Source organism: Vicugna pacos, chromosome 1 (assembly GCF_048564905.1).
Source record: "Vicugna pacos chromosome 1, VicPac4, whole genome shotgun sequence".
Taxonomy (NCBI): Eukaryota; Metazoa; Chordata; class Mammalia; order Artiodactyla; family Camelidae; genus Vicugna; species Vicugna pacos.
The window spans coordinates 84,052,086-84,076,322 of NC_132987.1; the positions used below are offsets into that span (position 1 = coordinate 84,052,086).

General features: G+C 36.1%; 1 long non-coding RNA gene and 1 pseudogene across 3 annotated transcripts in view; both read left to right on the plus strand.

Moving 5' to 3' along the window:
• The window catches only part of LOC140685427 (uncharacterized), a 221,162-nt gene that overhangs the window by 117,316 nt on the left and 79,609 nt on the right, over nucleotides 1-24,237 (plus strand). The gene's annotated exons all lie outside the window — the stretch shown is intronic.
• On the plus strand, nucleotides 309-6,184 carry LOC102542393 (T-complex protein 1 subunit theta-like; annotated as a pseudogene).

The window sequence follows — 24,237 nt, forward strand, 5'->3', positions numbered from 1 at the left end:
GGACCAGAGTTCCTGGATCTAGCTTCAGCCTGCTGGTGGGTGGGAGTGTTCTTGATATGGCTGGCTGCAGGTCTCAGATATCTGAAAGGTCGTGTGGGCCTAGTGAGGCAGCTGGCTGAGGAGTCCAATGTCTCTCAGAGCTGGTGTTGGTGGGCTGGTGCCAGGGCTGGAGACCAAGTGATCCAAGGGCTACTGATGGCTCACTGGTGGGTGGAGATGTATCCCAGGGTCTCTAGTGGCAAGGCCCAGGGGTTCCTGAAGCTGTTGTCAGCCAGCTGATAAGTGGAGCTAGATCCTGGGGCTACTGGATGTTGGGTTCAAGGTGTCCCAGAGCTGGATTTGATCTGCTGGTGATTGGGGTGGGGGCCAGTGGGATCCTGGAGCTGGTGCCAGCCTGCTGGTGGGTGGGCTGGGTCTATTGGTAATATACTTCAGGAAAGCAGAAATCCTGGGGCTGGTGTCAGTCCCCAGGTAGGCACAGCTGGTGCCCGCTGTGTCCTTAGGCTGCTATCTACCCACTGGTGAATGGAGCTGGGTCATGGGGTATCTGGCTTCAGGGCCCTGACACTTCGGGCTCCTCATTCAGCCTAGTCTAGTGCCTGCACTCTGATATGTGGAACTGAGTTCTGGGCCCTGTGATGGACAGGGCAGTGTCCAGAGGTGGTTGTGGTCTCAAAGAGTCATTTGGGAGCCTGCCTGTTGGTAGGTGGGGCCATGTCCCCACCTTGTTTGTTGCTTGGCCTGAGGTGTCCCACTCTGTTGGGGTCAGTGTGTGGTAGGGCTTGGACCTAAGTTCAATAAGCTAGAGGGAAGATTCCAAACTAGTGCTTGTGAGCACCAGTGTCCACATGGTAGAATAAGCTCCCCAAAATGGCTACCTCCAGTGTCTGTGTTCTCAGTGTTACCTCCAGTTTCCTCCTGCCTCTCTCAAAGCCTCTCCAAGATCAGCAGGTGGGTGTGACTCAGGCTTCTTTCAAATTACTCCTTCTGATCTGGGCCCCAGAGCATGTGAGATTTTGTGTGCATCCTTTAAGAGTGGAGTGTCTTATTTCCCACAGCCCTCTGGGTCTTCTGAAAGTAAGCCCCACCAGCCTTCACAGCCAGATGTTCTCAGGGCTTGTTTTCCTGGTGCAGGACTGCCAGTTTGGAGAGCCTGATGTGTGGCTCAGACCCCTTGCTCCTTGAGAAGAATCTCTGCAATTGTAATTATTCTCCTGTTTGTGGATCACCACTTAAAGTTACGGATCTTAACCAAACTGTGACTCCACTCCTCCATTCCACCTCATTGTTGTTCCTTCCTTATACTTAATTGTAGAAGATCTTTTCTGGAGATTCCAGTCTTACTTATCAACAGTAATTTTTTGTGTAATTAGTTGTAATTTTGATGTGTTTGTAATTTTCTGTAACTTTTGTTGTGGTAATTAGTTGTAATTTTGATGTGTTTGTAAGAAGAGATGAGGTTAGGATCTTCCTATGTGGCCACTTGTGAATTATCTCGAGATTTGTTCTTTTTACCCATGATTACTTTGTCAATTCTGGATCTTTTGTGATTTCATATAAATTTTATGATAATTTTTTCTAGTTTTGTGAAAAATGTCATAGGTATTTTGACAGAGATTTTATTAAATCTGTAAATTGTATGGGTAGTATGACCATTTTATCAGTATTAATTCTTCCAACCCATGGAAGGAACACCTATAATGAAATGATGTTTCTTTGCAACATTATCAGTTTCCTTCATCAGTGTTTAATGGTTTTTACAGTATTGGTCTTTTACCCTGTGCTTAAGTTTACTCCTAAGTATTTTATTGTTTTTGATGCAGTTTTAAACGGTCTTTTTTTCTGCTTTCTCTTTCTGATAATTCATTATTAGTGTATAGAAAAACAACACATTTCTGGATATTAATCTTGTATTCTACAACTTTACTGAATTCATTTATTCTAAAAGGGTTTTTTTTTGGTGGAGACTTTATGGGTTTTCTGTATATAGTATCATGCTATCTGCAAATAGTGACAAATTTATTTCTGTCTTTCCAGTTTGAATACCTCTTATTTCTTTTACTTGTCTGATTGCTATAGTTAAGACTTTTAATACTATGTTGAATAGAAATGGTGAGAATGGGCATCCTTGTCTTGTTTCTTATTTAAAAGGAAAGCTTCAAGCTTTTCACTGTTGAGTATGATGTTCGCTATGCATTTGTCAAAAATGATCTTTCCTATATTGAGATATGTTTTCTCTATACCAGTTTAATGGGAATTTGTATCATGAATGGGTGTTAAATTTTGTCAAATGCTTTTTTCTCTGTCTATTGAAATGATTATGTAATTTTTATCCTTTTTGTAATGTGGTATATCACATGGATTAATTTGTGGATACTGAACCATTCTTGCATCCCTGGAATAAATCACACTTGATCATGATGTATGATCCTTTTTACATATTGGTGAATTCAGTTTGCTAGTATTTTATTGATAATTTTTACATCTATGTTCATCAGAGATACTATCCCGTAATTTCCTTTTTTTTTTGTAGTGTCTTTGTCTGGTTTTGGTATCAGAGTAATGGTGAGTTGTAGAATGAATTTGAGAATGTTCCATGCTCTTCAATTTTTTGGAATAGCTTGGGAAAGATGGATATTAGCTCTTCTTTATATGTCTGGTAGAATTCTCCTGTGAAGCCATCCTGTTCAGGATTTTAGTTTCCTGAGAGGTTTTTATTACAAATCAGTTTCAATACTAGTAATTGGTCCTGTTGAGAATGTCTGTTTATTTCTGATTTAGTCTTGAAATTCTAGAAATTAAAATTGTAGAAATCTAAAATTTCTGGAAGTCCAATTTGTAGAAGGCCAAATTCCTAGAAATGTGTCCATTTTTTCTAGGTTGTCCAATTTGTTGGATATAATTTTTCATAGTATTTGGTTATATATATTTTTGTATCTCTGTGATATTGGTGGTTTTTTGTCCTCTTTCATTTCATATTTTATATGACTTCTCTCTCTTTTTTTTTTCTGGATGACCTTGGCAAAGGTTTATCAATTTTGTTTATTTTTTCAAAAATAAAAAAAAAGCAAATCAGTTTCATTGATCTTTATTATTTTTTTCTTTCTGCTGACTTTGGGCCTTGTTCATTGTTCCTTTTTCTAATTCCTTTAGATAGCAGGTTAGGTTGTTTATTTGAGATTTTTCTTGTGTCTTAAGGCAGGCCTGTATTGCTGCAAACTTCCCTCTTAGAACATTTGCTGCCTTCCATAGTTTTGGAAAGTATGTTTCCATTTTTATTTGTCTTGAGGTATTTTTTGACTTCCTCTTGGAATTCTTCACTGACTGTTTTTTCTTTTTTTCCACTAGCATGGTGTTTATTAGTCTTCAAGTGTGAGTTTTTCCAATTTTTCTTCTTGTGACTGATTTCTAGTTTCCTACCATTGTGATTGGAAACGATGCTTGATACTGTTTTTCTCTTAAATTTGTTGAGACTTCTGTGTCCTAGCATAGGATCTATCCTAGAACGTTCTATATGCACTTGCAAAAACTGTATTCTGCTGTTGTTAGATATAATGTCCTGTAGACATTTATTAATTCCAACTGGTCTTCTTAAGACCACTGTTTTCTTACTGATTTTCTGTCTGGATAGTCATTCTGTTGATGTATATGGGATGTTATTGTATTATTGTCAGTTTCTCCTTTTATGTGTGTTAATATTTGTTTTATGCATTTAGATGCTCCTGTATTAAAAGCAGTCATATTAACAAGTGTAATATCTTCTTCTTGTATTGATCCATTTGTCTTTATAATGCCCTTCTCTCTTTTTTATAGACTTTCTTTTCAAATATACTTTATCTGATTTGAATGTTGCTACCTCCACTTTCTTGTCATTTACATTTGCAAGAAATTATTTTTCCCCCCTCACTTTCAGTCTATTTGTGTATTTAGCTCTGAAGACAGTTTAACTGCACATATATATTATATTGCATGTAAATACATATATATAGTATACTGCACATATTTTAGTTTACATAAATGTACTGATCATTGTTTCTAGGAACAGATTAGAGCTTTAGCTTTTTAAACTTACATAGTTATCAAAGGAATAAAACCAACTACAAAATAAGAATCAACAGAATGGGGTAATCCAATCATAAAGGACAGTCAAATGTGCTTATACATATTCAAGAAATCAGTCAACTAAGTTATAAATAGTAAGTATTTCATTTGTGTCTTTTTTTTAGATTCCTCATATAAGTGATGTCATATGGCGTTTAAAAATTTTTGTTTATTTTTTATTGAAGTATAGTTGATTTACAATGTTGTGTTAGTTTCAGGTGTACAGCAGAGTGATTCAGTTACATATATATATATATATATATATTTTTACTTTTTCAGATTCTTTTTCATTATAGGTTATTACAAGATATTGAATATTGTTACCTATGCCATGTAGTAGATCCTTGTTGTTTCTCTGTTCTATGTATAGTAGTGTGCATCTGTTAATCCCAGACTCCTAGTTTATCCCCATCCCCTTTCCCCTTTGGTAACCATGAGTTTGTTTTTGATGTCTGTGAATTTGTTTTTTAAATAAGTTCATTTGTATCATTTTTTAAGATTCCACGTATAAGTGATATCATATGATATTTGTCTTTGACTTACTTCATTTAGTGTGATAATCTCTAGGTCCATCCATGCTGCTACAAATGACACTATTATCAACCACTTGGAGAAGTTGTTTGTAACAATCAATGCAGTAGCTATTTTAAGTGAGCTAGAAGTACAGCATCCTGCTGCAAAAATGATCATAATAGCTTCTCACACACAAGAGCAAGAAGTTGGAGATGACAGAAATTTTGTTCTGCTTTTTGCTGGAGCTCTTTTGGAATTAGCTGAAGAGCTTCTGAGAGTTGGCCTGTGAGTTTCAGAGTCATAGAAAGTTTTAAAATATCCTGCAGAAAAGCCCATGAGATTCTTCCTGACTTGGTATGTTGTTCTGCAAAAAACCTTCAGGATGTTGATGGAGTGTCATCTCTCCTCCATAGTTCCATAATGAGTAAAGAGTATGGTAAATAAAGTGTTTCCAGCCAAGCTTATTGCTCAGGCATATGTATCTATTTTTCCTGATTCCTGCCATTTCAGTGTTGATGACATCAGAGTTTGTAAGATTCTCAGTTCTGGTATCTATTCCTTTTCGGTATTGCATGGCATGGTTTTTAAGAAGGAAACCAAAGGTAATGTAACAGCTGTCAAAGATGGAAAAATAGCAGTGTACTTTTGTCCTTTTGATGGCAGAACAGAAACTAAGGGAATGGTACTGATAAAGACTGCTGAAGGATTGATGAATTTTAGTAAATGAAGAATCATGTCTGACACTTTGCCACCTGTTATATTTGCACCAGTATCAGCAGTGGTTTTGATTTGCTCTTGTGTGTGAGAAGCACCAACTGTTTTACATGTCAGACATGACTCTTCATTTTGCAAACAAATACAGTATCATGTTGGTGAGGCAGAACTCAAAATTGGATATCAGAAGACTATGTAAAACAGTTGGTGCTACCACTCTTCCTAGGTTGACTCCTTCTGTCCTTGAAGAAATGTGACATTCTGGCAATGTTGACCTATCCGAGTTGGAGATATGCAGGTGGTTGTTTTTAAGCACAAAAAGGGAGATGGTGCCATTTTTATCATAGTGCTTCGAGGCTCTACAGACAATATGATGGATAATATAGAAAAAGCAGTAGATGATGGTATTAATACTTTCAAAGTTCTCACAAGAGATAAACATCTTGTACCTGGAGGTGGAGCAACAGAAGTTGAGTTAGTCAAACAGATCACATCATATGGAGACTTGAATAGTATGCCATTAAAAAGTTTGCTGAGACATTCAAAGCTATTTCCTGGGTACTGGCAGAAAACTCTGGAGTTTAGGCCAATGAAATAATCTCTAAACTTTATGCAGTACATCAAGAAGGAAATAAAAATGTTTGGATTAGATATTGAGGCTGAAGTTCCTGCTGTAAAGGACATGTTGAAAGCTGGCATTAAAGATACTTACCTGAGAAAATACTGGGCTATCAAACTGGCTACTAATGCTACAGTCACTATACTTAGAGTGAATCAGATTATCATGGCAAAGTCAGCTGGTGAGCCCAAGCCTCCAAGTGTGAAGAAAAACTGGGATGATGACCAAAATGGTTGAATGGCTAAATTTTTACTATAGGTAAAGGCTATATTTATAGTAGTACTCTAGGTATTGCCTGATGTTTTCATATTCTCCTTAAATTTTGAAATGTTTTATGTTTGAACCCTTGGCTGGATGGTACAATAAATGTGTTTTTATCCTACAATTTTACCAAATCCATTGGTGAGCTTTAGTCATTTTCTGGTGGTGATTTTAGGATTTTCTATGTATAGTATCTTGTCATCTGCAAACAGTGACTGCTTTAATTCTTCTTTTTCAGTTTAGATTCCTTTTGTTTCCTTTTTTTCTCTTATTGCTGTGGTTAAGACTTCCAAAACTATATTGAATAGATGTGGTGATAGTGGGCATCCTTGTCTTGTTCATGATCTTAGAGGAAATGCTTTCAGCTTTTCACCATTGAGTATGATGTTAGCTGTGGGTTTGTCATATGTGGCCTTTATTATGTTAAGGTATGTTCCCTTATGCCCAATTTCTGGAGGATTTTTTTCATAAATGGATAATATAATTTATCAAAAGCTTTTTCTGCATCTATTGAGATCATTATATGGGTTTTATTTTTCAGTTTGTTAATGTGGTGTATCACATTGATTGATTTACAGATATTGAAAAATCCTTGAATCCCTGGGATAAATCCCACTTGATCATGGTATATGATCCTTTTAATGTATTACTGGCATCAATTTGCTAGTATTTTCTTGAGGATTTTTGCATCTAAGTTCATCAGTGATATTGGCCTACAATTTTTCAAATGATATCTTTCTCTGGTTTTGGAATCGGGGTGATGGTGGCCTCATAGAATGAATTTGGAGCTATTCTTTCCTCTGCAAATTTTTGTAATAGTTTCAGAATAATATAAGTTAACTCTTCTCTAAACGTTTAGTAGTATTCTCCTATGAAGCCATCTAGTCCTGGAATTTTGTTTGTTGGGAGTTTTGAAATTCTCTCTGTAGCTTTAATTTTTGTCATTTTAATTGACATATGTCTCATTGTATTCCTCTTAGGGTTAATCCTGTATGGGATGTTGCACTTCCTTGACTTGAGTGACTGTTTCTTTCCCAAGTTAGGGAAGTTTTCAGCTGTTAGCTCTTCAAATATGTTCTCTATCCCTTTCTCTCTCTTTTCTCCCCCTGGGACCCCTGTAATGTGAATTATCAGTGCACTTGATGTTGTCTCAGAGGTCTCTTAAAGTGTCCTCATTTCTTTGCATTATTTTTTCTTTTTTCTGTTTTGCAGCAGTGATTTCCACTACTCTATTTTCTAACCCACTGATCCATTTTTCTGCCTCATTTAGTCTACTGTTGGTTCCTTTTGCTGTATTGTTCATTTAAGTTATTGTATTTTTCACTCTGTTGGAAGTTGTTATTTCTATTTTGTAACTCTTTGCTAGAAACTTGTAATTTCTCACTCTATGCACCCATTCTTCTAATTCTCTGATCATCTTTATGATCATTAGTCTGAATTCTTCCTTGGGTAGATTGCCTATCTCCATATCACTTAGTTCTTCTGGGATTTTATTTTGTTCCTTTGTCTGAAACATATTCCTCTGCTGCCTCATTTTGTCTGAATTTCTATTTGTATTTTTATGTATGTGGTAGGTTAGTTATGTTTCTTGACCTTGAAGAAGTGGCCCTCTGTAGGAGATGTCCTATGAGTCACAGCAGTACACTTCCCTCTTGTTACTCATGGGCCAGAGGCTGGCTGCTCCAAGGGTAGAGTCTGGCCTGCATTTGTGGAGTTATTCCACAGGCTGCAGGATAGTAGTCTTCCTGTTTCTGGTGTCTACCCCCTGGTTGGTGAGGCTTATCTAGAGGCTTACAGGTTTCCTCGTGGGAGAGGCTGATTGCTATCTGCCCACTGGTGGGGGGAGGTGGGTCCTGGCCCTTTGATGGGTGGGGCTGTGTCTAGGGACATATTTAGAGGTACCTGTGGGCTCAGAAAGTCTTTAGGCAGCCTTTCTGCTGATGGTTGGGTATGTGTACCCACCCAGTTAGTTATTTGGCCTGGGTTGTACCAGCACTGGATCCTATGGTTGTTGGGTGGATCTAGGTGTTGGTGCTAATGACCCAAGCAAGATGTCTGCCTCCAGGAAGGAAAGTTCATGCAGATGAATACTCCCTAATCTGTCCATCACCATGTCTATATCCCTAGGATGAGCCACATGTGTCCCCACCAAGCTACCTCCCCAGGAGACCTTCCAAGAACAGCTGATAGGTCTGACCCAGGCTCCTATGAAATTACTGCTTTCGCCCTTGGTCCCAGTGAGTGCAAGATTTTGCATGTGTCCTTTAAGAGTGAAGTCTCTTTTTCCCCAAGTCCCATGGAGCTCCTGCAGTTAAGCCCTGCTGGCCTTCAAAGCCAAATAACTCTAGGGGCTTCTATTCTCAGTGCCAAATCTCTGGGCTAGGGAGCCTGATGTGGGGCTCTCAACTCTCACTTACGGGGGAGAACCTCTGCAATGTAATTATTCTCCAGTGTTTGGGTCGTCCACCTGGTAGGTAGGGGATTTGATTATATTGCAAATCAGCCCTCCTACCCATTTCCTTATGGTTTCTTCTTTATGTTTTCAGTTATGGAAGATCTTTTCTATTAGGTTCCAGTCTTTTTTAGCAATAATTGTTCTGTTGTTATTTGCAATTTTGGTGTGTTCATGAAAGGAAGTGAGCTCTGGCTCCTTCTACTCCGCCATCTTGGCCTCTCTAATGTCACCTTTACAATGAGACCCACCCCAATCATCCTATTTAAAAGTATAGCCCACCTTTTCATCCTAGCACTCCTAACACCCCTTAACCTGGTTTAATTTTCCTTTTCTGCATAACACTTACTGCCTTCTAAGATACTACATGATTCACTTATTTGTTAGGTTTATGGTCTTTCTACCTAGACTGTAAGAGCCTGATATATTTTAAACAATGAATAAATATTTGTTGAATAAATAAATAAATGATGTTGAAAATAGGTATTATGATATCTAGTGTCTAAAGTTTTGAGAGACAAAATAGTACTTTCAAAAGAACTTGAGATATGAGAATATTTTTATTAAAGATTATTTGAAATTTATCAGTCATGAGACCACACATTTAAAAATTTGTAACAGTCATTTCTGTCTGGCATATAAATACACTATATACTTAACCTCCCAGTATCTGAACTTAATGTTATTTATTAGATTACTTTTTAAAAAATATTTTGTCTTTAATATTTATTTATTTATTTATATTTTTATTATTTATTTATTTATTATTGAAGTACAGCCAGTTACAATGTGTCAGTTTCTGGTGTACAGCACCATGTCCCAGTCATGCATATACATACATATATTTGTTTTCATATTCTTTTTTAGATTGCTTTTTAAAATATTTTTAATTGAAGTATAGTCTATTTACAATGTTGTGTCAATTTCTGGTGTACAGCATAATGTTTCAGTTATATGTATATATATATATATTCTTTTCATATTCTTTTCATTATATGTTATTAAAAGATATTGAATATAGTTCTCTGTGCTATGCAGTAGAACCTTGTTGTTTATCTATTTTACATATAGTAGTTAGTATCTAGATTGTTTTTTAGTATATATATTTTTCTTATGGCTCCCTAGTCCATGGAAAGCAGTGTCCCTGCTGAAATGCCCTTTTTTTTTTCCCACACTTTGTGTCATTAGGTATTTAACTCAGTGTTTACTTGGACCTTGTATCTAACACCCTTCAGAAACTTCTATGTATTCTGTTTCCTCAGTTTATAATTACTCAAGAAAAGCCTTATCGAGGAAGGACTGGGGAAATTTCTAAAGTATATGCTTGCCATTGTATTGCAGTGTCCTTCCTCAAGGGACCTGGCTTCTTCCCTTGCTACTTTTTTAAAATTAGCATGCATCTTCCCTAGCCAGGTGCTGTAAAATTCAATCTTGCTCATTCTCTGCTAATACTATATAGTGCTTAGCTCACTGATGGAGCTTTTTGTTCAAGTTTAAGATATAAAAAATGAAAATATTAACATTTAAAACTTGTCTCAAAGCCCTTGCCCATAAGGCATAGGTTACTCTTTTAAAGAAAAATTAAGTTAATACATAAATACAAATTACTTAATTTTAACTTTATAATGACTATATGAGTTGATACCTTACATTTACTTTTAGGTCTTTCTAATGACAGCCAAGAAAATGTAATTTTCATTTGTTCTGCTTTCTGTTATCCCATTCGTGCTCTTTATTTCTTCCTCATTTTTAAATTTTATAAATATATTAGCACCAAACATGCATTGGCTATGGGCTTAGCACAGTGCTAGCCTCGAGGAACACCACTAGACCCTGGAATGTTGATACACATCTAGACAAAAACATTCTTTTCCATAAATTCAGCAGGTTGGCAATAAATTTCTGCCACAGACGCTTATACAAACAATTCCTGAAGGAGTGGGGACCACATGTCTGGGAGACTAGTGACATTTTAGAGATACATAGGGTTTAGCTATTTTCTTTTGTATTATTGCCTAATGCATGGCAGTTTAACAACCAACAAAGAGAAACACACAAGCAGTAAATTGTGAAAGGACATTTTATAAACAAACTTCTTATCTCTGTATATATGCTTGAGGAAGCAAGCACACAGAGAAGAATTCCATAATTACTGATGCACTATGTTCAAATCTGGATCTAGGAATGAGCCAGCTAGAATTGCAGAAGAAAAACAAAAAGAACAAAAACATAGGAAATATTTTAAGTTTTCCTTCCTGTTTGGAGTAGAGGAAAAAAAATTAAAAGTGTACACTTTTAATATAAAATTAGTTTTTTCTTTTGCCCCTGTAAATAAAGGGACAATAGATATTTTAAAACACTAGTTTTGAATTGATACTGTTGTAGACAGAATGGTAGCCTCCCCATACGTCTGTTTCCTAATTCTTAGAGCCTGTAAAATGCTTCTTACATTACATGGCAAATGGGACTTTGCAAATGTAATAGAGATTATAGACCATAAAATAGAGTATCCAGGTCTCCTCAGTCTAATAAAATGAGTCCTTAAAACAGAGATATTTCTCTGGTTGGAAGCAGAAGAGACATGCAGCACAAGAGGCAGAAAAGAAAGGTGTCAGAAGGAGGAATCAGAAAAGAATCCAAATGTGAGAGCAATTCAACATGCTTTTGATGTTTTAAAATGCAGGAGTCACATGCAAGACCTACAGGGGAGCTTCTAAAAGCTAAGGACAGGACTTGGCTAACAGCCAGCAAAGGAGCAAGGACCTCAGTCCTAATCTGAAGGAAGCTGAATTCTGCCTGCAACCTGAATGAACTTGTAAGAGGGTTTATTCCCAGTCTTTTGGTAACAACCCAGTTGGCTAACACCGTGATTTTGACCTTAGGAAACATGTAGCAGAAAAACTAGTGAGAAAATTAATTCATGTTTTTATACGCTGCTACTATAGACATCAATTCATTAGTATTTCCAAGGCATCTAGTTCACTTGGGTTCCAAAAATTCAATTTTATGTCCATTTTTTGGCCTTATAATCAATCCATTTACCATAGAGATGAAGGCTAACTGAATGTCTATTCCTAGACAAATTCATAAGCCTTAATTTAATGTATATCCTGACTTGAGTGCAACACTTGTATTTTGACTGCATCTATCCATTGTATATACCATCATTTCTGTCAATAAATTTGTACCAAGTCTCAATACATCTTTTTCTCTCGAGCAATGCTTTCTCTGAAAGAGGCATTGGAGGGGGCATAGTCTCTGTTAGGAATCGGCTGGGATAGTAACTCATGGATACAGAAAGAATTTCACCAGAGGATATATTCTTTCAGTGTTCTGAGTTGAACAGTTATTATTTTTGAGTGAGTTTATTCCCTTGATAGTTGATTAACTGGTGTTTATGACTACCTATTGTATGCTAGGAATTATCTTAGGGACTGAGGAAACAAAGAGGTAATAAAGATCCTGGTCATGGTCACTGCCTTTGTGGAGGTTACACTTTTGGTGAGAGAGACAAAGAATGAAAACTTAGAAGGAATGTCTCAGTCCCTAGAGATTGCTTATGGAAGGCTTCTCAGAGGATGTGGCTATTGCACTCAGACTGAAGGCTGACAGAGGAATAACCCACGGATAAAGAGCATTTAGATTTGTTCCAGTTAAGATGTAGATCATGTTCAAACAGAAGAGAGGTGCTATGATCAGCTCAGAGTTTCTGGAGTCTAAAATATGAGAAGAGGAAGAAGCAGAAGAGAAAAAATGGCTTAGTAGGAAGATGCCAAATCATGAAAAGTCTTGTGTATTATGCAAAAGACTTGAAAGAAGTTTGGAAATTTATAAGCTGAGTTCTCATAAGTTTAAGATTCTTTATGTTCTTTATGCACACATACACATGTGTCTATAATCATATGCATGTGTTAGTGTGCAGAGTAGATCCATACTACATTTTTGAATGAATGATTTTGAACAAAAATAATACAAAGTCTGAAAGCAGAGAGGAAAGGAAGAGGACAAAATTAAGAACTGATTTGATTTGAAAGGAAGATATATTTTCTAAATCAGAGAAGCAATTCAGGGGGAAATGGGATTAGAAGCCGACTTTGATTAGACTCAGTACAAACCAAAAGAGAGGAAAGATCCAAAGTCAGTCATGAGAACTGGCTCTATATTTATCATTTCCTAACATGGGTACAGTAATGTACACAGTATGTGTATAACCTAAGGGAATGACAGCTGTTTGTGACCATACTCGGTACATTTCTATAGTATTATATATTCATATGTTCCTATTAAACTCATTTTATTTCTTTTTTTCTTGGAATTTGGCATTAATATCAATGCTTCCCTATAGGAAACAATAGAAAATGAAACCAATACTCAGTCTTTTTATGCTGGTAAGCAACTACCTTATTTTTAAATATGGTAGAGTTTTATGACTTTGCTTGAATGTAAAGCTTGGCTCCAATTTATTTTAACACTTAACTTAGATTTAGTATACCAGAAAATCAAACTATAGCTGAACAAAGTTAACTGTCCGAATATGATGATTTATGCTATCTGAGCATACTAAAAACAAAGAGCAAACTAAAAACAAAAATTATAGTCAGTCAGGACAGCCATGCTTATGCAAGAGTAACTTCCCTTCTTACCATTTCAGAAGCAATTATTTCTTAGTAAAACCCTGACATTTCCCCCACTTGGGGAGGGCTGTGTAAGTGTGATGTATTACCTCAGCCTAACATTCCTGGAAAACAGGCACTTTTCGTTCTCTGAGCCCAAATCTGACAACCTCCTTTTTGAATCAAGCCCCAAAGCAGCTAGAATTGAGACAATGGCAGAGCAGACACAAGTGACCTTGATTCAGCGACTTCTGTATTTAACTTTGAGAGTCCGTGAAAAGGTTTTTCGGTGTTAAAAATGTTTTGATTTTCCTTCCTAATATGTCCCTTGGTATAGAAATTTAGAGGAGAATCTTCATCCACTCTTACTGTAGCTAAAAACAGCTCCTGCCAATTCATTGTCTTGTTATGATCTCTGCCAACAAGGATGAGTACAGATCAAAATGGGTAACCAGGTTGCCTTCAAGCTTGGCAACCCAAAGCCATCTCATGTCACTCTTCTTTTCTCAGATATATATCATTTATAGAATATATATTTCTTTTTAAGTTTAGAGTAAAGGGAAAGTGAGTGGAGGGAAGGGGCTAGTAGAAGGAAATACTAGAAGCATTTGAGTGGCTGGCTGAGTTGTAGCTTTCAAAGAAATGGGGCTGCCACCCATCTTGTGAGGCTCTTTTGCTAATACCATTCTGCCAACATGTTCTGAGATACTCTCCCTTTCTAATTATCATACTCCTGGAAATGGTAAGGCATTTCTTTCTGAATTTTTAACTGTACTCCATTCCTAGAATTAGGTACTTGGCTTCCTTTTACACTGACTGAACTTGGAGCCTAACTTTTCTGAGCCTCCATTTCATTAATTGAAAAAACAAATAGGAAAAAAAAGTCTCCTGTCTTTTCCAGCTCTGTGAATTTTTGTCTAACCATACCCTTAAAACTGAGATGTTTAGACACATAACAATATTTCCTAAGAAAGGAATAAAGTTTATACTAACCTTCCTTCTTTCTGCCTTATATGTCTACCAGGGGTCAGATATGGTATCTCCTCTTTCCTTCTTTTCTTTTATTTATTTATTTATTTATGGTATATATATTTTTTTAATTGAAGTATAGTCAGTTTATAATGTTGTGTCAGTTTCTGGTGTACAGCATAATGCTTCAGTCATACACGAACATACATATATTCATTTTCATATTCTTTTCGCCATAGGTTACCACAAGACATTGAATATAGCTCCCTGTGCTATATAGTATGAACTTGTTTATCTATTGTATATATATTAGTATCTGCAAATCTCAAACTCCCAGTTTATCCCTTCCCACACCCTTATCCCCACTGGTAATCATAAGTTTGTTTTCTATGTCTGTGAGTCTTTTTCTGTTTTGTAAGTAAATTTGTTTGTCCATTTTTTAGATTATACATATAAGTGATATCATATGGTATTTTTCTTTCTTTTTCTGGCTTACTTCACTTAGAATGATAATCTCCAGGTCCATCTGTGTTGCTGCAAATGACATTATTTTATTATTTTTTATGCCTGAGTAGTATTCTGTTGTTTAAATATACCACAACTTCTTTATTCAGTCATCTGTCGATGGACATTTAGGTTGTTTCCATGTCTTCGCTATTGTAAATAGTGCTGCTATGAACACTGGGGTGCATGTGTCTTTTTGAATTAAGGTTCCCTCTGGATATATGCACAGAAGTGAAATTGCTGGATCATATGGTAAGTCTATTTTTAGTCTTTTGAGGAATCATCTCCATCCTGTTTTCCATAATGGCTATACCAAACTACATTCCCACCAGCAGTGTAGGAGGGTTGCCTCTTCTCCACACCCTCTCCAGCATTTGCTTGTGGGCTTTTGAATGATGGCCATTCTGACTGGTGTGAAGGGATACCTCATTGTAGTTTTCATTTGCATTTCTCTGATAATTAGCAATATTGAGCATTTTTTTCATGTGCCTATTGGCCATTTGTATGTCTTCCTTGGAGAATTGCTTGTTTAGTTCTTCTGCCCATTTTTGGAATAGCTTATTTGTTTTTTTATTTCCTTCTTCTCTTTTTAAAGTTTATACCATATGGATTTGTTTGCCTAGGGCTTCCATAACAAAGTACCATACACTGAGTGGCTTAAACAATCAGAGTTTATTTTCTCACTGTTGTGGAGGCTTAGAAGTCTGAGATCAATGTGTTGGCAGAATTGTTTTTTTCTGACACCTCTCTCATTGGCTTGTAAATGGCTATCTTCTCCCCATGTCTTCACATGGTCTTTCCTTGAAACATTTCTGTGTCCTAATTTCCTCTTTTTATAAATGCATCAGTCATACTGGATTAGAGCCCATCCTAGTGACCTCATTTAACTTAATTAACTCTTTAAAGACCTTATTTGCAAGTGCAGTCATATTCTTAGGTACTAGGGGTTAGGTTTTCAATGTGTAAATTATGGAGAGACACAATTCAGCTCATAATACCACATAACAGAATCTACCCCTTGTCTCCTTTTGTATAGGTCAAAGTGTCTTAGCTCAATCCAGACTGAATACTGTTTGTAAAAGTCTGGGCTATCAACTCCTGAGAAAATTTGCTTGAATATGATACACACAGGGACTTTTGTAAAAGGTAGTGAAATAGTGTGTGTACAGGAATGTCTACGAAGGAGCAAAGGTAAGTATAAAAGAAATACAGAGGGAAAGGATAAACTTGGTCCTTAACCTATCCTTAGTCCTGATCAAGTATTCTTGAGCCCATAAAAAAGGAGTTTCAGGCTAAAGCTGGGTAGGGCTTAGATAAATTTATCTTCATTTGAAGTCGTGGAGACGAAAATGCAACATATTCTTGGGAAATCGTGTTTTTTTCTTCACAACATCTGCCTCATATCTAACCTGATCACTTTGTCACAGAACACAGGACAGCTCTGATAAACCTGGGGCTTAGTATAGCCCCAGCAGCAAATTTCTATGCACCATTGTGATGAAGAGAGGGAACTGAAAGAAGAGGCAGTACTGAAGCAGCTGGGTGAGGAGACTACAGTGGAAGAAAATAGAAGCAGTCTGAAATCTCAGGAGGCCTATGTGGGGATGGGGTTAAAGTCATTCTTTCAAAATTTGGAGTCTACCAAGAAAAATAGAATGCTGGGCACTTATGTAAAAGAAACATCATTTATACTCGACAACTGGTGAAGCTGTGGCTCTTTGGGTTATACTTAATAATCTCCTCCTCTAACCATTTCTACTCCTTTTTTTAAACATTGAATATTAGGTGAAAGATCTATCACCTCTGAATTCTGTGGAGCTACCAACAGATGGACAGTGCCTTCATGTAATTTAACTTACCCACTCATTCAGTGTTTTCTTTCAGTCATTCATTATGCAAGAGTAAACTGAAATCCTGTCACATGGTAGACTCTCTGCTTCTTAGTTTTCAAAACTTATGCTTTTAATTTTAGTAGATCTCTTTTAGAAGGGGAACAGATATTCAGGCATTTGAGAATTTCTAGAAATTTTCTTCAAATTAATTATTATCAAAGAAAAAGTCCAGGTTATTTCATTTCTAGTCACTGAAAATCAGGACGTGATATAAACCACAGGATTTATCCTGACATCTTTAACCATCAAATAAATAGCAGCAGATCAAGTCTCAGACACAGGATTTCTTGCTAGATTTCATGTCAGGCAGTTACCTTATGATGTAACAGATGCATTTTTAGCCCTTACACAGGTATTAAAACTCAGTCAGACAAATCAGTAAAGGATGACTTGAGGGCAATAATTTTTACTAAATCTCTATGTTAAATATCCTAGAATTCCCTCAAGTAAGTAACAGATGAATAACATCTTTTCTCCCATGTTCTTTGGTGGGTAGGGTTTTCATGTTCACCTGATACTAATAGAAAGTAGCTAAATTTGAAACAGACAAAGCTTGATATGCACTATTTTAGAGTATAATTTTAGAAATATGAGGAGAAGTATTTTCTACAAATGATAATGGGCCTCTGTTATTGGAAATGTCAGTGAAAGTCCAATTTTTCTACATAAGAAAAATTGGGGAGTCAGTTCCTTTTTTGGAGCGTCACATCTTTTTTGAGTAAGATGCTGAAGAAACTGGTTGAATACATATAATTTTAATGTGCAGTTCACCTAAAAAGAAGATTCATATCCTTCTCAAGAAATGAGAGTTCTTAAAAAAGTAAGTGATTGCAGAAGTCAAAGTCAATTAGTTTGAGAGATGGAAGAACTTCTCTAGATTGAATACGTGACCATAGAATTATGATGTTTTAAAATTTGACAACTAATTGGTGTTAGAGTAAGTTATTGATGCCAGACCTAAATAAATGAATTAGATTTTAGTTTGTTTTGTGTGAGATTCAGAAGATTGGACAGGGAGACCAGTGTAGTCTGGAAAGGTTTTATACAGCCAACTTTTTATTATGGAATAAGAGCAAAAACTTTTGACCATTAGAGTAGGTGAAGGAATCATAATTAGTGAAGACAATTATTTCTGATAAAGGAGGCTTCGTTGGGAACAATAGAGTTTTGACTAGTATATACTCAAGACTGACACTTTTATTAGCTAGACCATAAAGAGGAAATATGCACACTAGAATTTTTCTGAATTTTTTTTTTTTTTGGTGTGGTTCTTTCCATGTTCAGTGTTTCCAGCGTACTTAAATTCTTTAATCTGTGGTTTTGTGCCCTTCAATTCTGGATATTTTCTTCTATTGTTTCTTTGATAATTTACTCTCCATCGTTTTTTTCTCTCAATTATTATTGATTGGATGCCGATCCTCTAATTTTCATATCTTTTTAATTTGCATTTTAATCCTACTTTCTCAGTAATTCTCTTACCTTATTTTACTATATATTAAACTTTTTAAAAAAGTTTTACCTGTGATAGCTGATTGGAGTTCTGCATGAATGGATGTGCAATGCCAACTGGTGAGCTTCCTTTAAAACAATTGGATGAAAAACTGATATCTCCATTACAGATGCTACAAACTTCTGTGTCTGTATATCAATTTTTGGCACCTCTAACCTTCTGCCTCGGAGCTGTGAGCCCTCCTGCTGATGCTCAGGAGGCAGGTTTGACAGGCTGGAGTCTTAGTAGTTACTATGCAGACTTAGACTTAGTCTTTTCTCCTTCAGTCCAGGATCTTATGCTTGCCCTCTTGTGTGCTTGAAATTTCAGTTTCTGGAGTTTACTGACTCAATTTCTTTGAAACAAATTCCCCTGGCTCCTAGAGTTGTAGAAGGGAGGCAGTCATCTGATGCTGCAGGTTGGAGTGAACACTTGAGGCATAAAAACTCAGTATACAACCATTCAGAGCCATATTATCAGATTTCTACCTAACCTCCACTTTTTAAAAATTCCCCATGCCCCTAATTGGCAAGCCTTTTGTGAAATCCTCTGGGGTGAATTGGTTAACATTTTTCAGTTTTCTCCATTTCCTCCACCACACACAAGTGTCTAAATTTGACTTTTCCTCTCTCTGCTAAGATTTTCATAATTCCTCTTTTTTCTTTAAGTAATCATAACTTAGCATTGTTGATATCTTTGAATTTGATTAAGCACAGGATTTATAGTTCTGTTTCTTTAACTCTTGTTGTTTTGTTATGACTTTCAAAAGCAGCAGAAGAAAATGTAAAGATCTCTACTTTGCCTTCTGGAAACTGGAAATTTAATGCAATATTTTATAACTTTGAAAAGAATGTAATAGAACTATTTGGAAGAAAGAATATATGAAGTTAAGAGTAGGATAGTTTAATGTTTCCAGCTCATTTAATTGGCAATAAAACAATAAGTTAATGTTTTTAAATTGTCCTGAAAATTCAAACATGAGTCTTGATTTTTGACCTGGCATCATACTTCTCTCTGTTCTTTGATTTTATGTTGAAAGTGGTATCTTACTGAGTCTTAATAACAGAACTTCCATATTTCACTAGTCATACACAAATGTTCTGTCTTCTTCATAAACTTCTATTCTCAAAATTTTGGATTTGCCATCTCCTCACTTATCCTCAGTAGTTGATGCCACTTTGGACTTCTCAGCCATCCAAAGTCTCCACTTCTTCCAACTTTGTGCCACCAAATCTTTGTTCCTCCTCTCTTATTATGGTGAAGAAAGGTCCTTTCTCCTATCTGGGTCTCATGCCTCTGCCTGGATTTCATCATTTTCTGCTTTGTCAGGGCCCTGCTCCTTTTTATTATTTCCTCTTTTCCTCCTTTCACTCTCTATTGCCTCCATCATATCAACACTTTAACATGCTGTAAGTCTCTGTCTTGAAGGAAAACCACCTTTCTGAATTTCACATTTCCCTCCAATTACTAACTCACTTTTCTCCTTGTCTTCACAGAAAAATTTTGTGAGTTTTCTACAATTACTCTTTCTATTTCCTCACTTCTCCCTTACTGCTGAACCTATTGCAGTCTGGTTTCATACTTATCACTCTATAGAAACTATTCTCATTGAAATTAAAAAAAAATTTAAATGGCTTTCCTGTAGCCAAATACAGTGGACATTCTTTAACTGTTACAGTAGTTAAACACTCTTTAACACTTCGCACTGTCAATCAATACTTTATTCCAGAAACACTCTTCCTTTGGTTTTCATGATAACACAGTCTCAGAATGGGTTAGTTTATGCTACAATAAAGAACATCCTCTATATCCAGAGCAGATTGAAACAGTGCTCTGATCTGCCTTGTCCTCACTGTTGGACACAGGCTGATGAAGCATATATTATCTGGAATGTGGTCAATTGTTACAGCAAAGGAAAAGAAAGAGCATGGCAAATAAGATACTAGCCCTTATAGCTTCAGTTGGGAATTAACGTATGCCACTTCTGTTCATATTCCATTAGCCAAACAAGTTAATGACCCCATCTATTTCTAAGGGAGCAGAAAAGCGCAAACTTACTAAGCATTTACTGGGAATAATTTGGGGAAAACACTAAAGAGAACAATTACCACCTTCTACAACAAAACTGCCTAAAATAATCAAATATAGGCAGGCAATATAAACCAATGTAAACAATATTTAGAAATGTCACTTCAGCCATTTTCCAACTAAATGAATCAATTATGATTGAGTAATAGCCACATATATCAGGAATAAACATGGTTCATATAAGTACATAGATTGTACTAAAATCTAAATATGTAAATTCATCCATTTATTTAATAAATACTAAGTATTTTGTTTTCACTTAGTACTTGTTTTCTACTTGGCACAGTGGAGATTAAACAAAATTTGATGGATATGGGAAAATACTGTATAAATCTTATAGTTCTTAATTCTGTCCCCATCAATGACTTCCTTTATATGTGTAACAAGTGAATCAGAAAATAGTTATTGTTGCCTACAAGATAGAAATTGGAATATTTTCCAGACTAAATAGCTACTAAGAAAAGAAAGTAGAACTCTTAATTCAACTTCTTCTTTACCGTACTAGTTAATGAAATCCATTTTTGCTGTTAAAGATAAGTGAATAGGATCTCTCTCCCAGTTATCATTAGATCAAAATCTTGCTTCAAATTAGCAAATTCTTCCCCAAAAGTTGGCAATTTTCAGAGGGAGTAAAATTTTCACTTGGGGAAGAACACTCTAATGTAGCTATTAAGATTTTAAAATCATTTTAATAATTTAATCATCTTAAGTTAACATTTGTAATCATTTTTTTAAAATGTCACCAGCTGAAGATTCACAGGAGTGGGGCTTCCGAATGACCAGGCTTACATCCAGTTAATATATATTTGAAGCAGCTACCTGAAGTTCTAGACCAATTCCATATACTAAGTAGGGTCAGAAACTGTAAACATAAATGCTGAGACACCATGTCACTTGTATTTCTTTTATACACTTGCTCTTTTTCTAACAGGAAAGGGCATGTGGACAAATGAGATAATAGCTGGAAATGTAGAGCTGTAGCCATCAAAGCAGAGAGCACTCCAACTGTAAAAATTCTTCATAGTTTCTAGTAAAAAAAAAAAAAGATTTTTTCAAGTGCTTTGTAAGAACATGCTGAGATGAAAAGAAATTAGATGAAAGATAGTGCCTGGAAGTAAGACAGTAACTCAAAAGTGTGGTTATAAAATATTTTTAAGGTGGAAAAACCAAGCTAGCACTTCTCAAATCAAGCCAAATTTATTTTGCTTGTGCAGTTTTTTCCTACTGAGTCAGTGCACTATAGAAGGCAAAGATGTCCAACACTTCTGTAATAGGTCAAATACAAGATTGTGTGGCTGGAGGGGAGAGAAGAAGGCTCACTATAACAAGCCAGTACTGCTCCAAGGATCATTGCTCATGGAGGCCTTAAAGAGTGACTGGTTTTATCTCAAGTGTAGGAAAAATACATATGACTCAATTTAAATGGATACAAATTCATTTAAACAAGTCTGTTTGGTTACCTTCCTAAGGTTCATGATTATTTTAGTTGAATCTTTAGGACTACAGGTGCCCTTCGAATGTAGGACATTATAAAAAGTGAAACATAGACATTTATTAAATAAAAAGGGTAAATTGAATTACAGGACACATATCCATCATGAAGAAACACAACTGACATCACAATATTGTGTGATTGTAATGGTAAACTAAGGTATGTCCTCCAGTGTGTCCTCCAGTTTGTGTTGTCTCAGTCTCCTGAAGGCTCATGCAGGCAAAAAAGTCTTGTCTGCTAGAATAAAGGAAGCTCTGGCCGAATTCCCCTACCAGGGTAAGTCCGTGATCTCACATCTGTCCTTTTATTCAGGAGTATCCCTGGTTCTGTTTTTATACAGGTCTTCAGTAGACCATCATACCTGACTCAAGGGAACTGGAGGAAAGTGGCAAACGTCCCACCTAGACCTTCTTCTTTGGTTATTCAATTCTGGGGGGAAAGTGCAAAAGCATGATCTCTTATTGAGACTTGGCCCACGATAGGTAGAAGAAAATACCCATATTAGGAAAGGGAAAGTTGTTGCAAAGTCCAAGTTAAATGTGACACCCTTCCTCCCCTCAGGTTCCCATGTGTGGATCTGCATGCCTGACAGAGGGATTAAAACATCCCTGGTTTCCCCTGGCTTAATTTGTCACTTGTGAACACAGTTTTTCATCTCAATGTGATTGCTACTCTGGCCAAGTGCCAGTGATCTCACAGTGGAAAATTTCAACATTAAATTTTGTGCGTGTGAAATTTTTTCAGAGATTTAAAATTTTTATTTGACAAAAAAAAATGTCAACATGAAATAAAACATCACTAGCAGTTCTATTAACAGCTAGAACTCAAGTGTACATGTCATGTAGATGATATGGAATTTCAGCAAGCAAAGCCCCTACTGCAAAATTTACAAGCAAAATTTCTCTGTATATGCAAAATGGCTTTCCTTTAGAGTGGACGTTTAAAAATGTGACTGGCCACGCATTGTGTCTACAAACTGAATATTCAAATGAGGTAAATGACATCAAAATGTATTTCCAATGGTTCAAGACAGAAAATGTTCCAAGACAGAAAATGTTCCTAATAATTCAATTCAGTAAACATAGTATATACTTTAAGAAGGTGGACAGCACAGTTGTTAAGAAGATAGACTGCTACTACTTTTACAACCTTAGGCAAGTCATTTTGCCTTCTATAACTCATTGTCCTTTTTTATAAATAGGAATAATGTAGCTACCCAGAGTTATTGTTAGGATGTGTGTGTAAGTGAGTTAACATATGTAAAAAGTACTTACAGCAAAGTCTGGCACATGGTTAAGACTCCATAAATTTTGGTTGTTGCTGCTATTGGCCTATTGTAAGGACTGCTCCAGGTGCTGGAGGGCAAATGATGGTAAAAGAGTGATAGTCTTTACTTTCAAGGTGCAGAAACCTGAGAAGCATGAGTGAATTATAATTCAAAAGAGGCTGCAATAGAGAGGCAGAGTGTAATTGGCTGTACATGGGAAGGGCAGGATTATGACAAAGGTTATGCATTTTTGGGGGGTCTTAAATGATAACTAAGACTTTGACAGGTAGAAGGAGAAAAAGAACCATCAAACATTCTAGGCAGAGGAAACAAAGAGGATAAACTCATGAAGATAGGAGTTACAGAGACAACACCCATTCCAAATGGCAAGAATGTAGTGTGTAGTATCAATGCCACTGACACTCTCTCCTATGGCCACCATGGCTAATCTAGTTCAGCGTTCTTTCTTGCTGAGCTTGATTTGCATCAGAATCCTTCTTAGGGCTTGAGAAACTACTTTTTCACGTTTGGCTTGGGTAATGCCATCTGTTTGCCACCTCAGGCATATATGGCAGAGGTGAGTATATTAATAAAGTTGAAAAAGTAAAAAGCAATGATGACTACCATGTATATTCATTCTGTGCATTCATATATGTTATCTAATTTAATTCTCACAACAAATATACAAGGTAGGTATTTTTCTTTCCATTTTGTGTGAGATTGAGAAAGGTTTAGAACCATTTCCCAAGGTAACTGAATGAGAAAATGTTGGAGTTGGAATTTAAAACCAGGGTTTTTTTAATTTAAAAGCTGCATTCCTAATCACATTATGATATTGGACATCATTTAAAATAACAAGGAGATGAACTGAAGTTAATCATGAGCCAGCCCTTAATTTCATGTTAAAAAAATTTAAAAACCTGTTCTGCCTGTAGAGGGAAGCTATTGAAGGCTTTTGAACAGAGAATAGCTTAATTAGGTTTGTGCTTTACAAACATAACTCTGGTTGCAGGATAAAAACTATATTGGCACTAAGGAGGTTAGAGATGGGTTGATCAATTCGTTGGGGAGGAATAGGGGATGTAAGTGGAAAGGAGGTAAGGAATAAAATTATAGCTTCAAAGTGAAATTCATAGGATTTGTATGGAAAGAGGTAACATTTCTGAAAATTTTGAGTGTGGCAACTTGACAACTAAAATAGAGGCAGAAAGATAGTTAAGTTTGAGATTTAAATTGGTAATATAGAGATATTAGATACAGATG